The sequence below is a fragment of the Haliaeetus albicilla genome, chromosome 2 (genome assembly GCF_947461875.1).
Source record: "Haliaeetus albicilla chromosome 2, bHalAlb1.1, whole genome shotgun sequence".
Lineage (NCBI taxonomy): Eukaryota > Metazoa > Chordata > Aves > Accipitriformes > Accipitridae > Haliaeetus > Haliaeetus albicilla.
The window spans coordinates 45,686,516-45,700,581 of record NC_091484.1 but is presented as its reverse complement, the minus strand read 5'-3'; the positions used below and the strand labels follow the sequence as shown (position 1 = coordinate 45,700,581).

Sequence of the window (14,066 nt, the reverse complement as noted above, 5' to 3'; positions counted from 1 at the left end):
CTTACATGATAATCTTTCTCCACACTCAGCAAACTACTCTAAACCCAGCTTTAAATGAACTCTTTGTTGCAATCTTCATGAGACAACAAAGTCTAGTAGTAAAAAAGATCCTCTTGGATTTGGCAGGTTTAAGTCCAGCGCCTGTTCCACAAAGGCTTTTCTTACCACTTTAGGCAAGTCAGCTAGCAGGATCCATGCACTTAAACATTTCTTTTTTTGAATACAGACTTTAACATGTCTGTGCTTTGATATCCCAGCTGTACTGAGGGTAATAAAAGTTCCTGATTTTACCAGAGTGTTGTGAGAGTAAGAAGGTAAAAAATTAGAGGTGTGTCACACATCCTGGAACAAGCATTTAGGCGTAAGAGCCCCTTTATGATTCTTGCAGGGATCTGATAGATTACAACGTGTAGAGTCTCAAGTAATTGTTCAGAATGTATGTATGTAGGTATGTATCTATTTTTTGTGAACAACAGAAAAACCTTGATTAAATTCTGTTGCAAAATGGGAATTAGGCAAAAAAGGTGCTATCCAAAAGTAAGCTATTGCATCATTAATTAAGAAATAGAAGTAATAATTAAATTAAATAGGAAAGTGAATACTACAATCAGTGCATTTTTTACTATTAAATTAATTATTAAATACTATAAATAGCTTAAGCTTTCCTCAGTGTTCCAATTTTGTTTCAACTGTGTATTACTCTACTATCAGTGGTATATCTGCAGCGAATGAAGACTTGAATAACATTACCTTACAGTTTTTGCCTACATTTAGTAATTGTAGCAACACTGTTAACCACAGTTTATAGAATCTTACTGATAGGTATTTTCACTGCCTTTGCTTGCAAGACAGACTGTTTAGCTTTGAGGGATTGTTTCACAGCTCTAGTAAGCTGAATTAACACCCCACCACAGCTGATGCACACACTGCTCCCTGCCCTTCCCACCCTTCCTTTCTGTCCCAGCGCTAACCACTCACCCCTGCTGTTTACAGCGTGCCAGCTCCAGAGCTAATGAGCTACTTCTGAGAGCCAGTTTCAGTCGCTAAAACAGCAGAAATCAAACCCAGCAACCCAGCAGTGAGTTAGATCAACTTACAGCAAAGCGTGCCTGCTGGCAGAGCTGGAACGAGGAAGGAGGGGGGCCTGAGGGGACAGGAACACGCGGATGAGGAAGAGCAGGAGTAAGGGGCTGGGGAGTAGGGCTTTCTTGGCCACTGGGATCACTTTCACTCTGGTCCTTAGTGTGTTCCTTCCCTAATAGTAAATATAGACTAAAAAGATCAGAAGGCAGGGCAGGTTTGTTCATGCTGAAGTGATAGTTTTGGTTGTTCTTTTCTGGAGTGTGTTCGGTATCTGCTGATGGGTCATGTTCCAGACACATTCCTCAGATTTTGGGGTCTTCTTCTGGTGAACTAGAAGACCAGACACTTGAGCTAACAGCAACCTTGACAGGTTCTCCCCAAACTGCAGGCACATCTAACGGCGCAAGTATCCTCTCCTCAGAAGCCAAATACCAGGATATAGCAATGATGGTCCTTAACTTGTGTGTGTGGCTGGGAAGTACTGAGTTGATCAAGAACTGTTTTTTCTTGAAAACAAATAATGAAGTGTATGTAATAAAAAATAACAAAAAAGCTGACAGACTCTAGACCTAAAGTTCTTAAGCAATATGAAATGTCCAGCCAAGGAGCTTCTCCAAATTACGGAATACCTTGAGACTTGTAAAACCAGTGGAATAGCAGTGCCTGATCACTCTGTTCAGCTTCTGGCATAAGAGAAATGGCTGGGAGCAAGGCCAAAGAGCGTACTGGACCAGCTATTCTCACATGCCATAGTAGCTCTCCAGGGAATGTTACTGTCTTGTATTAGTTAAAGCAGCAGCATCCTCTCCTTGTAAATATCTGTATCAGCAACATGGTAGACAGAGGATCAACTTTCAAATATGTTTTGAGAAGTAACGGTACTTGTTTCATCCCTATTATTTATTTGTAGGTTCATCCACATATTGTATGATATCCAAATTATATCCTTTAAAATCCCTGTGAGGCCATCATATGTCCTGATGCTGCTGGTATACCATGTCTCATGCAGAGTCCGTGCAAGGCATCCCTCATTCTGGGCTTAACTCTTTATTATGTATAACTTAAGCTAACTCTGCTCCGTGTGGCCTATGAAGGTCAGACTAATTTCTCCAGTCTACACTTCCTACTTCCATTTCTGCCCCTAGCACATCAATTGACTCATCTTTATATACAAGTTGAAGTGAAAACCAGTGTGGATAAATGTGGAGTTTGGGCTTGAAACCTGAGCTGAAGTAACAGCCATAAGGTACTCGTGTGGCTTATGCTGCCAGCAAAGGCAGCTCAAGGGTTCAAACACAACATGCATCTCTTTTCAGTTATGCTACAAGTACAGTCACACAGCACAGCTGAGCCTATTATGAAGAAGGGAGAGAAGAAGAGACCTCATGGTAGCAAGCAAAATTGGTGCAGAGGTATTCTGCTAACCCCATGGTGAAGGAGTGGTTTCCCATCTCTTGTAGCTGACCTCCACTGCTGCTGAAAGGTGCAATTCCACTCTCTGTCTGGCCACGTCTTCCCACCTTCCCTTTGTGTTGGGGCTGTGCTGCTTCATCAGCACAGGCAGCTGAAACAGCTTGCTGACCTAGCTGAGAAAATACCTTTTTCGTGATTGTTTTTTCCAGCTGGGTTAAGTGAGCTTCTCTGAGTCACTGGATGGCCACACAAGCACCAGTACTACGACAAGGGAGGCAAGGGTGACACACACCAGAGTGAGAAAGAGAATCGTTCTTTTTGGAAGAGCACCTTCTCAAATTGGCTAAAGAGAGTTGTGAAACCACAGGGCTGAATATGAACCCAGTGCAGGTTAAGTATGTGGCTGTGAATCAGCATATAAAACTAAATGCTGAACCCAGAAGACTTTAGGCTATTCTTAATGTAGCACTGCAGTTGCTAATGGCTAGTGCTGCGATGACCAGTGAGATTGGTATAGATCACTGTGATTTGCAAGATCATGACTTTCCTGACTATGAGAGGAGTATTGTCAAGAACAAGCAAACTGAGAGAAAGCATAAATGTTAAATGTTTCTGAAGTCTCTGTTACTAACAATGGGAGATTATAAACTCTGGCAAAACAAGAATAATTTTTAAATGAGAGTTCAAACTAAGAAATCCCAAATAAGTCCTCCGATACAGGATAGCAGAAGGGATCAAACTGGCATAAACTCCAGTGTGCCAGTTTTCTGCTTCTAGAGATGCCTTCTGCTTCGTTGTGTTCATAGCTGGCCATCTCAGCTTTACAGAGGCTCTGCAGGAACTTTGCACAAAGCATATGCTGGTCACATGAAACAGGAGGTGCCAGGTTTGACTTTGGTTATCCCTGTCATTCCCCTTCTCACTCTCTATTCGAAACAGGAAAAATAGGTAGTGTAAGCATAGAGATGGGGACCAGGGAATTCTACCTAGGGTATATTTTGTTGTCAAACTGACAAAATAGTTTAGCCGCTCAGAGCCAAATCTTCCATCTCCACCACTGTGTGATTACAGAAGCCACTGCCCAGCTGTTTTCTGCCCTTACCTCTCCCCAGTGACTGAATGCATACAATCCCACAGAGAGAGACTTAATGGCACCCAGAGTTTGGCTCACCGTGCACACTCTTCAGTTATCTCATCTAGGCAGCAGAGCAGTGATTGCTCCCAAGCTGTGAGGTGCCCTTGTGAAGCTTCAGGGCAGACTTCACCCCAGTGAAAATATCTTCCATTTTTTAATATATAAAATATACACATTAAAACAGAAAGCTTATATATCTTTCTCTTAATTATCTTTTCATTATTATTTTTCAAGTAGGTGAAGAGAGAAATGATTTCCATATTATATTTTATGTTGAGCTTAGTCACTTGTTTGGCAAGTTTAATGTTTCGTTGTAGAAAAAAATACCAAAATACAAAAGATATCTTTCACTATCTAGTAACTGAATTTTGCAGTGCTCATACATCTGTCATTGCAAATGTGTATTTCAGCAGGAAACCACATGAGATGAATTAGATTTCCTGTTCAGCTTAGACAGTAGCAGAAGGCTATTGATGCATCTAGCTAGTTCAGAGTTGTTATCTACCGTTACAGGGGATACAACTCTGACATTAAAACTCTTTAGTTGTTCCTCATCTGAAGACTAACATGAATGGGCCACGTGGTGTCAAATTGGTTCTGTCCACTTCTGTGAGCTGCTTGTTGCAACATGCAGCTACCAAGACAGCAAAGCACAATAAATTTGTTGTTCCTCATCTGAAGACTAACATGAATGGGCCACGTGGTGTCAAATTGGTTCTGTCCACTTCTGTGAGCTGCTTGTTGCAACATGCAGCTACCAAGACAGCAAAGCACAATAAATTTGCAGCCTAGGAAAGCTGCCTTTGATGTCAGGCAACTGTGCCTGTGCTCTAAAATAAAAATTTAAACATACAGCTATAAATTAAGGTGCTCTGCTAAGTCACACGGAGAGCTGTTCACGGCCACATTCTTTTGCCAAGCAGAAAATCCTGAACTCTCCTATTTCTTAGCAACAGCTTCTTATAGTATCACATAATTCCAAGGAGTATCCAAAAGCAATTTCCTCTTTTCTCTCACATAATAACTAAAACTTGATGAAAAGAGAAGACTTTTGTTATGATTTAGAATATGACTTTTAACACTTTGGAGGTGAATCTTGGCAATCTGCCTGAAGTTCTTTATACAACAGAAATAACTTTTTACATTTCCCTCATAATTCAACTCAAAAACAACGTTAAAAAATACCAAAATGAAATATGACCAATGTAAAATGACACGTTTTCTTCACTGGTTTGCTGACATTTTTTTCCTTAAAACAGATGAAGGAACAGATTCAGGTAATCATTGGACCTTCTACAACCCATAACATTGAATGGAGAAAGCTTTGCTTACAAGGCCAACAGCAAATGGGTGCTTTCAAGAGAGCTTTAAATTTCTCTAACAAAATCAGTTACATTTGAAATATTCCAACTGTTTGGGTGGGGGTTCTTTTTGGAGTCCCATCTGTGGCAGAAGAGCTATTCTGTGCTCGGTTGTGTGATAAAGCTCACCTCTGTGTGATAAAGCTCACCTACACACCCACAAAGATGCTCAGAGAGACAGTGGCAGGAGGGGGAACCCAAATAATACCCTGCCAGGCTACCCTCAGGCCCATCGCAGGGGCCATCAGCCCACTGAAGGCCCACCTCCACAAGCTCAGAGGAGCACAGGGTCGCAGAGTGGCAGGCAGGAACCTGAACCAAGGACTACCGAGGAACGAACACCTTGCCCAGGCCCTTCCCTGGGCTGTCCCAGCAGAGCCTCAGCCCCAGTGTCCAGGTGAAAAACCCATCATGATGAGGTGCTGCAAGTGAGCAGCTCTCTGGATCACCTTTCAGACCAAGGGGGTTGCTGCCCAGGGGTGGGATACATCATGGGATGCAGGAGAAAAGCAGTCTGGGATCGTACGGGATTTACTACGGGATGTTTAGGGGAGGAACCAAAGGAAGGAAAAGGGAGAGGTTTAAGTGATTTGGGGAGGAACAAGAGTGAGAAAATTGAGGGGTAAGGGGACAAAAAGGGCTGGTCATGTGTAAATACCGTGTATTTCAGTATTTCTATATCTCACTACTTGTATCCTAACATTTTGTTCACATTTTTAACTCCTTTTGCCCACTGACTTATTGCCAGTCAAATTTCAAGTAAGCAATTTGGCAACCAGCACTTTATGATAATGTATTTTTGGTAAAGAAAATTAATAACTATTTAAATAGCTTCTTATAATAACCTTTGGCAATATTTAGAAGGAAAAGTCTGTTAAAGTTACAAAGAATACTAATACTCTGGTCATACAATTTTCCTTCCGATAAGTTATTCTTTTCTGTCTTGTAAATTTTGTCTTTAACAATGTTTACCTAAATTACCTCTTCTTAAACCAAGAGTCAAATATTCATTTTAAGCACAAAGTCACCATTTCTACCTTTGCTCATTATCTAAATATCTACCTCAGAAATTTTCTGTGGAGTGGCTCTAGAATCAAAACCTTCAGAATACTTCATTGCCATCACTATCTTCAAGAGTTCATGAAAGACAGGTGAGTCTGCATAGAGGAGAATATATTATTATCTTCAGAAGGAAAGGAGGAATCAGCAGTCAACATAATTTCAACATCAAGAACAATAATAAATTATTAAACAGCCACATTAAAAGCACCTGGAGGGTGACTGAAAAAGAAACAGCCAGCAAAGATTTGTTGCAAACAAAAGTTTGTTAAACTGATGTATTTTCCGTCTTTAACAGAGTATCTAGCCTGCAGTGGAAGAGGCAGTAGAAGTGATATGTATCAGCTTTAGGGAATCTGTGGGCGCTATCTTACATGACATTCTCATAGACAGCGTACAGAAGTATTTTGTTCTGGACTAAATTGCTACACAGTAGGCGCACAATTGCTTGCAGAAAATACCCCAAGACTTATCTATATTGTGTTTTCAGACAAAAAGAATATATAATATAGAATTCTGCTGGGGTCTAGCCAAGATCTGATATAATGCAACATTTTCATTCATTACTTGCTTAATGGAACAGAGGGCACACTTAGATCATGCCATAGCAGAAGGGGCTGCAAGGGAGCTGAAGGATTAGAAATCAAAATGACTTTGATAAATGGGAGAAGTGGTCTGTAATCAATAAGATGAAACTCAATAAACACAAGTACCAAGTACTATGTTGAGGCAAGAAAAAATCAAATGCATAAATACAAAACGGAGAATAGTAACAGCACTGTAAAAAGAGACCTGGGTGTTACAGTAAACCACATATTGAATATGAGTCAACAATATGATGCTGATGCAAAAGTAGAAAAAGTCATCCTGGGACATTTTAATAGAAGTGTCATATGCAAGACAGGGTTAGTAATTGTTTTTCTTAACACCTCTCAGAAGTCTTAGTTTGGTGTAGTTTAATATGATAGTACAAAAAGAAGTTTTAAAAAAAAAAGGAGGTTTAAAAGATGGAGAATGATTGAAAAAGGGAAAGGATATATCTGCTCTAAAAAAAAAAGGCTGATGGCAGGCGCAGAGGTGATATGATAACAACCTTCTAATATGTAGAAGGTTCTCATAAGTAGGGATCCCATTGATTGTTCTTCATGACACTAAGGACAGGACAAAAACCTAACTGACTTCAGATGCAACAGGAAAGGTTTAGGCTAAGGCAAGAAAAACTTCTAACGCTAAGGATAGCTATGGACAGAAATAGGTCACCTAAAGATGTGGTATAATCTCCACCATTCAGCTTTCTAAGAAGAGGTTAGAAAAATACTCATCAGAGATTCTCTGTTCTTTGGAGCAAGAGGCAGTGTGAGCTCCTGCAGTTTTTTTTCATTCTAGCTACTGTTGTTACAGTATCAAAGAAACAGAAACTTGTCACTTAAATTAGCTTTTTTATTTTAATACTAAATATTTTCATGCCAGCTTCTGACAGCGACTTGCCTTTCTTAACTGCAAAAAGAAATTCATGCCCTGGTGGTCTGCTCCTTATAAGTAGTAACATCTGCGGAGAGGTTAGATCTGCTGCTGACTTTGATCCATTCTCTCAAGACAGTTTAATGTGTCTCTTGATGCCTGCAGATCTTTGATTCCAAATACTTATCATCTTTCGGATTATTTTCTGGCCACTTGAATTTTACGTTTCCCCAAAGAGCCCCTCTGATACACACATCAGCTACAGAATTTAGCTGCCACTGTTCATGAGGCTTCCTCCTGGCATCACTGGGGCTGCTGTTAATTCTTGGTAGTCTTATTTATTATTCAAATAAATTATCTAATGCAACATGTTTGTTGTTTTCACCGTTCTACTGTGGCAGATATTTACCAATATTTAATATTTACCAAGTTCAGTTTAAGGATTTTATTTTTTTCAGTATTTTGCCTTTGGTTTCATAGTTTTATGCCTTTGGACACCCTTTCTGCAGCTAAGATTGCTACACTAATCTTCACTATCTTGCAACTACTGTGACAGAGGGAGTCAGCTGTAATTACTTCTTAAATCAGATCTTGTTTGTTACTTAGGACTAAATCTCTTGTGCACCAGCAAAGCTACCTACTGCTTAAAGCAGTCATTTGTGGTAATAAGAATTTGCTACTCTTAGCTACATTCTTCAGTGGTATTTGAGCCACTAATCCCGGGTACTTGACATGATCTATTACTACTAGTTTACTTCTATTTGTACCCTTCTCTATGCACTTCTTTTACAAGGGTCATTCTTCTACCACAAAATGCACCGAGACTTGGATCTAGATAAAAATGGAGTCTATGGCTCATATCCTCAGTTCTCTCACCTCAGAAACTTCATTAAAATAAAACTGTATCATACTGAAGAGTCGAGATTAGAAAATACATTTGAGACTACGGAATGAGCTAGTTTTGTCAGTTTTCTTTCCTGTTAGAATTGAGGGGTAAAAATTCTACCTCACATTCTCCCGTACACCTGCTGTATTTTTAGACTTGAATTTCCAGGTATATTCATTGATTTTCTCAAACAAGAACCAGCGTTGTTAATGAAACGTCTCTCATGCAGCATTTTTTATGCTTATTAATACAAGATTTGTGCAGAACTGGGTCACTGGTAGCATGTACAAAATTTGGATCACAAATTGCAAATTACGCAGAGCATAGGATATCCTGTTTATGCTTACGTGTATTATAGGCATGTTAACTAGTATTCCAGCTTAAATTGCATCCCACTTTCCCATTCTCTGGTACTTTGTAAGCTGCCAGCCTGGTTTCACTGCAGGGAACAGGGGAGGGGGATCCTGCTTTTATCTTTGAAGTACCCAACAACTTAAAAAAACTCATATAAAATGCCACAGACCTGTCACCACACCCACCGTCAGAGCCTCTCCATTTTTGCAAGACAAACCGAGCAAGAAGCACATATCTGGGCACGGCAGCAGTGCTTTCAGTGGCAGCACAGATGCATGCAGACTTCCTGAGCCAGAAGCGTTGTTTCCTGCACTCAATGGGCCACATAAAACAAGACTGCAAAGCTGGAGTTACATCAGGCACGACTGTCTGTGTAGTCAGATATTGTCACTGATGACAAAGACAGGATCCCTTTGAGTGTCATGTCTGGCTCTGTGAGAAGAGTTCTGCAAATGCAGGTGGGGTGGCTCAGCAGTGAGAAGCGATTTCTAGAATGGGATGTACAATATTAATGGTGGATTTGTGGTAAGTTCAGCCCTTATTTGGTGAGGTAATGACTAGTATAAGTGTGCTGTTGAACAAGTAGAGGAGGATAACTGGTCACGCAGAGATCCAAAGTACAATTCCACTATATCAGTGCTCTGGCAGCACGTTGGGACTGGAAAATCAACAGCAAGCAAGATTATTTAGGAAATGAAAACAACCATTTTCATAAGAAGAGGTAGTAGAATTTTCTTGGATACTTTCACAGCTGCATCAGGGTCACTGAAGGGGAAAAAATACTCTCTGCATATTCAGGTCTCCATGCTCTAGATCAAAAGGAACAAGTAACTGTGTTGCAAGCTGTTGTAGATAACTATGGAAGACAAAGCCAGTGTCCAGCGATTTAGCAAGGTGCACAACGTGTGGGTGTCCCAGAGCTCTCTCCTGGCTATGCTGACAGAAGCAGTCTATGATCCCTCAAGTTCCCAGCACATTGAGATAACAGACTGACCCATCAAGGGCCACTGGCGACTGTGCCTGAGACCTTTTCAATTACTACTTAAGTTGCTGTCAGATGGTAGCTGGATGTGTGTGCCTGTCCAGCTCAAAGAAAAATCATTCATCTTCCATCAGACTTGATTCTACCCATAGCTTTCCTACAATTTTTTTTACATTTTTAACAATATCTATCCTCTAATCGTGAGGATGTGCACCCCAAGGTTTTTCCTTCCCTACTTAATTTACCACTGATGATGGTAGGTTATGTCACATACTTGGCAATGGGGGGTCTCTGGCTTGGGAGAAAGGGGAAAGCAAGATGTCTGCAGAGACTTAGATCTGTCAGAAGTTAGGGACAGGAGGAGAAAAGCCAAAGACACTTCATAACAATGACAAGCAGAGTCAAGTACCTCCTTGAGTTCAAACAGACTTTGGGCAAGACTTTATTTTAGTTTTCAAACTTGTGATAGGTCAGGCATAAAAAAGTGTACAGAAGAGAATGATCACTCCCTTAAGGTATGCAAGTCACCTTTCTTCATGCTGGGTGACATGATTCTGGGTGGTGAAAAAGCACATCTTTGACTAAGCTAGGGGAAGCCCATCAATGAATGTCCTGAAGTTGTTGTCCATGCTGTGTGCTTGGACACACTGAAGTCCTGGATCGCAGCTGTGACCTGTTACTATGACAAAGAATAATGTCCAACATCTTGCGTAATGTCAGATAGATTCCACTTTTCTATCCTAAGCTAAAAGCTCACTTTTACAATGTCTGACACAATGTCATCCAATGGTCAGAGCTGATATGGTAAGGGGATGGGGAGTGCATGGGCCCTGTCTAGAGTCACATTATTACATAAATTCTGTTTGGAATAAAGTTTGACTCGGTGTCCGAGACATACCTGTTCTCTCATAATTACCACCATGTAGTTATGACATGTGAAAATCCTAGAACATCAGGTGAGTGAGAAGCGGGTGCAATGGGTATAGATGGGGTAGAAGGCAAGGGGAGCTTTGCGCTTCAGGCTTGGACAAGTTAGGGCCATGGCAGGCAGAACTGGAGCATTCATTTTTACCATTGGTCTTCCTAGAGGCAGGATTCTTAACCCAGTCTTGTGCTGTTTGAGGTCCCCCAGGCTGATGCATTTGCAGAGAAAGGACACTACAGAAGAATTTGTGCCTGGAGTTCCCATGGTGTTGTCGATATGGTGTTTTCCACAGAATCCAAGCAAGTCAAATACCTCTGACTTGGTCCACTTGGGATCATGTGGAACAGTGCCTAAGGAGCGTGCTTGCCAAGTACACGATTTCCATTGTGGCTTTGGTCCAGGCTCTGTCTGATCAGTAACTCTATGCCATCACCAGATTCTTCAAAGCTGCTGTTGTTGTTGCTGAGACAGTTTACAACAAAACACCAGATTCCAGCAAGGACCCAAATAAAAGAGGAAAAATATGCACCCAAACCTGCATATATACAGGGAAAGTGATTTCTTGGAAATATTTGGGTTCCATGACAAAGCAGCATCAAGAGCAGAAAGGGAGCATGAAAGAACTAGTAAAAGAGCCTTTGGGCTGGTGAAGAAGGTTTGTTTAGAAATGCAATTATCTGATACCTGATCTTGCATAATCCTGCCCGATAAAAATTATTCCTTCATTTGTTTATTTAAATATTCTCACCACCACCACCACCTTCAGTCAAACTGAGGGGTCTTATACTAGTTCAGCATCTTGTGTCTAAGGGCTGCAGCATTTTTAATCTAATACTAGCTACCCTACAACTGGATTTACAGTTTTGTTGAAGCCATCGTCTCATTACGGTCTCTGCTGTTTACAGCTGCTGGCCTCTCATCTCTCTCTGTCCAAATGCAACCTATGTAAATGCTGGCAGATAGTAGAGAGGCTAACCAATGAAACTGGAGCACGCAGCCAGCTGTCTCTCCCTCCCCCTTCACGCCCCCCTCCTTTTTTTTTCCCTCTCTGTAAAGATATTTAGGTGTTGCTCTGTTCAGCACTACAAGCCTGTAGCCCAATGCCTAAATAAGTTCAAAAATACCAGTTAGTGTGTTAGGTGAAAAAGCAATTAACACGAAGGCCAGCTTAGAGACCAAGCCAGAAGTGACAAAAAAGAAGATACAAGATAGTTTGGGAGCTTAAAAAGAAAAGAAAAAAAAAAAAAGAAGAAATACAAAACACAGGTGGCAAATTTAGGTGAAAGAATATTTTTGAGGTGGAGAAAAGAGTGGGTATTAGAACCAGGGAAAAAAGTAGCAAAAAATAATGGGAAAAGCAAGATCCAGGGAAGTAACTTCACAGAGGAAGAAGTTGGAGAAAATAAAGAAAATTAAATCAGGGTACTAAGGAATGTCATCAAAAGATTAGACAGATAACCAGAAACAAAATGTAGAAGAACTGATAAACAAGACAGACAAAAAACTGTACATATGGATAGAGAGAAAGGATAATTAAAATATTAAAAACAAGGAGCTAAATTCTTTGTAATTAAACAAAACACATACACAGTGTGAGAGATGCCAAGAAGTAGAGACTCAGCACTAAGTGAATTTTCGTAGTTTGGGCTGTTGTGCAAACCAGCCACCCTCATGTGATACTATGCCTGAGCTAGATCTTGCCAGGAACCTGGCATTTCAGTGGGTCTCTGCTCACCCACGCATTTCCATGCTGTACTCTTTCTAGGTGTCAACACACTTTTAAAGTTCTGAGCCTGAAAGAAAGTGGCGATGAAAACTTTTTGCTTAATTTTTCCCTATTTCTGACATGTTTCTTTCATCCATTCCAATAGCAATTGGGACTCTGTCAACAAATATACATCCTCAGACCTGATCCTACTTCCATGTAACTCAACAGGTGACTTCTGCTGACTTCTATGAGATCCTGCAGAGAACAACCAGTATCAGGGTGCAGAGGGTAGGTACCAGTTCACGTGGGAACAATGCTGAAAGAGGCAGGCTCAGGAAGCTTAAGTTGGCAGAAAGAATTTGAGCAAGAGTGACATTTGGAATTTAGGAAAGAGTAGGTGGTATAGGAGTAACTGTGGATGATAAAAATATATAAAAATCATGATGCCCCTACTGAAACCACCTACACCACCAACATCTTTTATCTGTCACTTCAATCACTCACTGAGTTGAGACAGAGCTTTCACTCTTTGCACCCTAGAGCCAGATTTTCAAAAGCACTGTACCTACAGCCACAGATGGGAATCCAGTGAAAGTTTAAAAGCTTCCATAGACTTAAAACACCTGCCTCTCACTAAAAAAAAAAAAAAAAAAAAAAAAAAAGTGGCCTTGCTAATACATGTGCCCATTCTTCATGCAACCTTTCATTCAGGAGGTGCTCCGTACTCCACCTCTCAGAGCCCTGAGTGCATGGGCAGGCAGACCACCCTTGCCCAGGACCCCTGCCCGCTCCCCAGGGGCCAGAGCTCCGCCAGAACTCAGCTCTGGCCCCAGACCCAGCCCTGTGCTGGAGGTGGCCCCATCTCCTGCTCATCTGATGACCACGGGACCATCGGCAGGTCCTGTCACCACCCCGGCCCTGTTTGGATGTGGGGGATGGTGCCCTGACGGTGTGGGCACTGCCCTGCCAGGCTGGGCTCACGTCAGCCGCTGGCTCCCTCCTGGGGCAGCCCCGCTCCTCCTGCTCCCCAGCACTGCCTAGGAGAAGGCACTGAGATTTGGCTGAGCTGTCAACTGTGAGATATTACCATTTGCTTATCTGAATGCAATTTAGTCGGCATTTGTAAGGTCATTTTCTGATGCATCTACTTGTGACCCGTGTGTTCTGACTGTGTACAACGCCTGGAAACAGCCTGCGCCACGTTTATTTCTGATCGCTTTCTTACTCTGCGATGGACGAGCTTGATATTTCTACATTCCCTGTCTTCCAGAGGGTGTGCTGGAAGGCCCAGGATAGAGATCGAGGGCGTCCTCATCCCTCTGAAGGATAAAACTGTTGAACAGCTGGTAAAGAAATTCTTTGGCACTTTTGTCACCGACTTGCGGTTAGCAGGTGCTCTGTATTACTTGACAAAGAATTCGGGCATGTAGTCTAGAAAATTTAAACTGACAGAGCTGCCCGTGCGTACCACTACAACCAAATTTCCTCCAAATTCGAACGGGGGTAACAGGCTTTGCCATGCCGCTGTTTTTTGCGGATCCACCATTTCTTGCACCACACCACAGCCAGTCAGGTTGAGAGGGCAACACCGCGGGCCCGCTCGCACGCACACCGGGACCTGCTCCCACAGGGAACGGGCAGTCCAAGAACCGCAGGAAACGAACAGCGCAACCACAACTTATCTGTTTTGAATGCAACG

At 41.7% G+C, this 14,066-nt stretch overlaps 1 long non-coding RNA gene across 4 annotated transcripts in view; it reads right to left on the bottom strand.

Annotated features, from left to right (window-relative positions):
• The window catches only part of LOC138682511 (uncharacterized), a 39,632-nt gene that overhangs the window by 23,702 nt on the left and 1,864 nt on the right, over positions 1 to 14,066 (bottom strand). For 3 of the 4 annotated variants that reach the window (XR_011322625.1, XR_011322628.1, XR_011322624.1), the window contains exon 2: positions 6,055 to 6,149. This is a non-coding gene — a long non-coding RNA (uncharacterized lncRNA). Of the gene's footprint in view, positions 1 to 6,054; positions 6,150 to 8,745; positions 14,056 to 14,066 lie in introns of those variants that run through there. The other variant, XR_011322626.1, reaches the window with a different exon arrangement.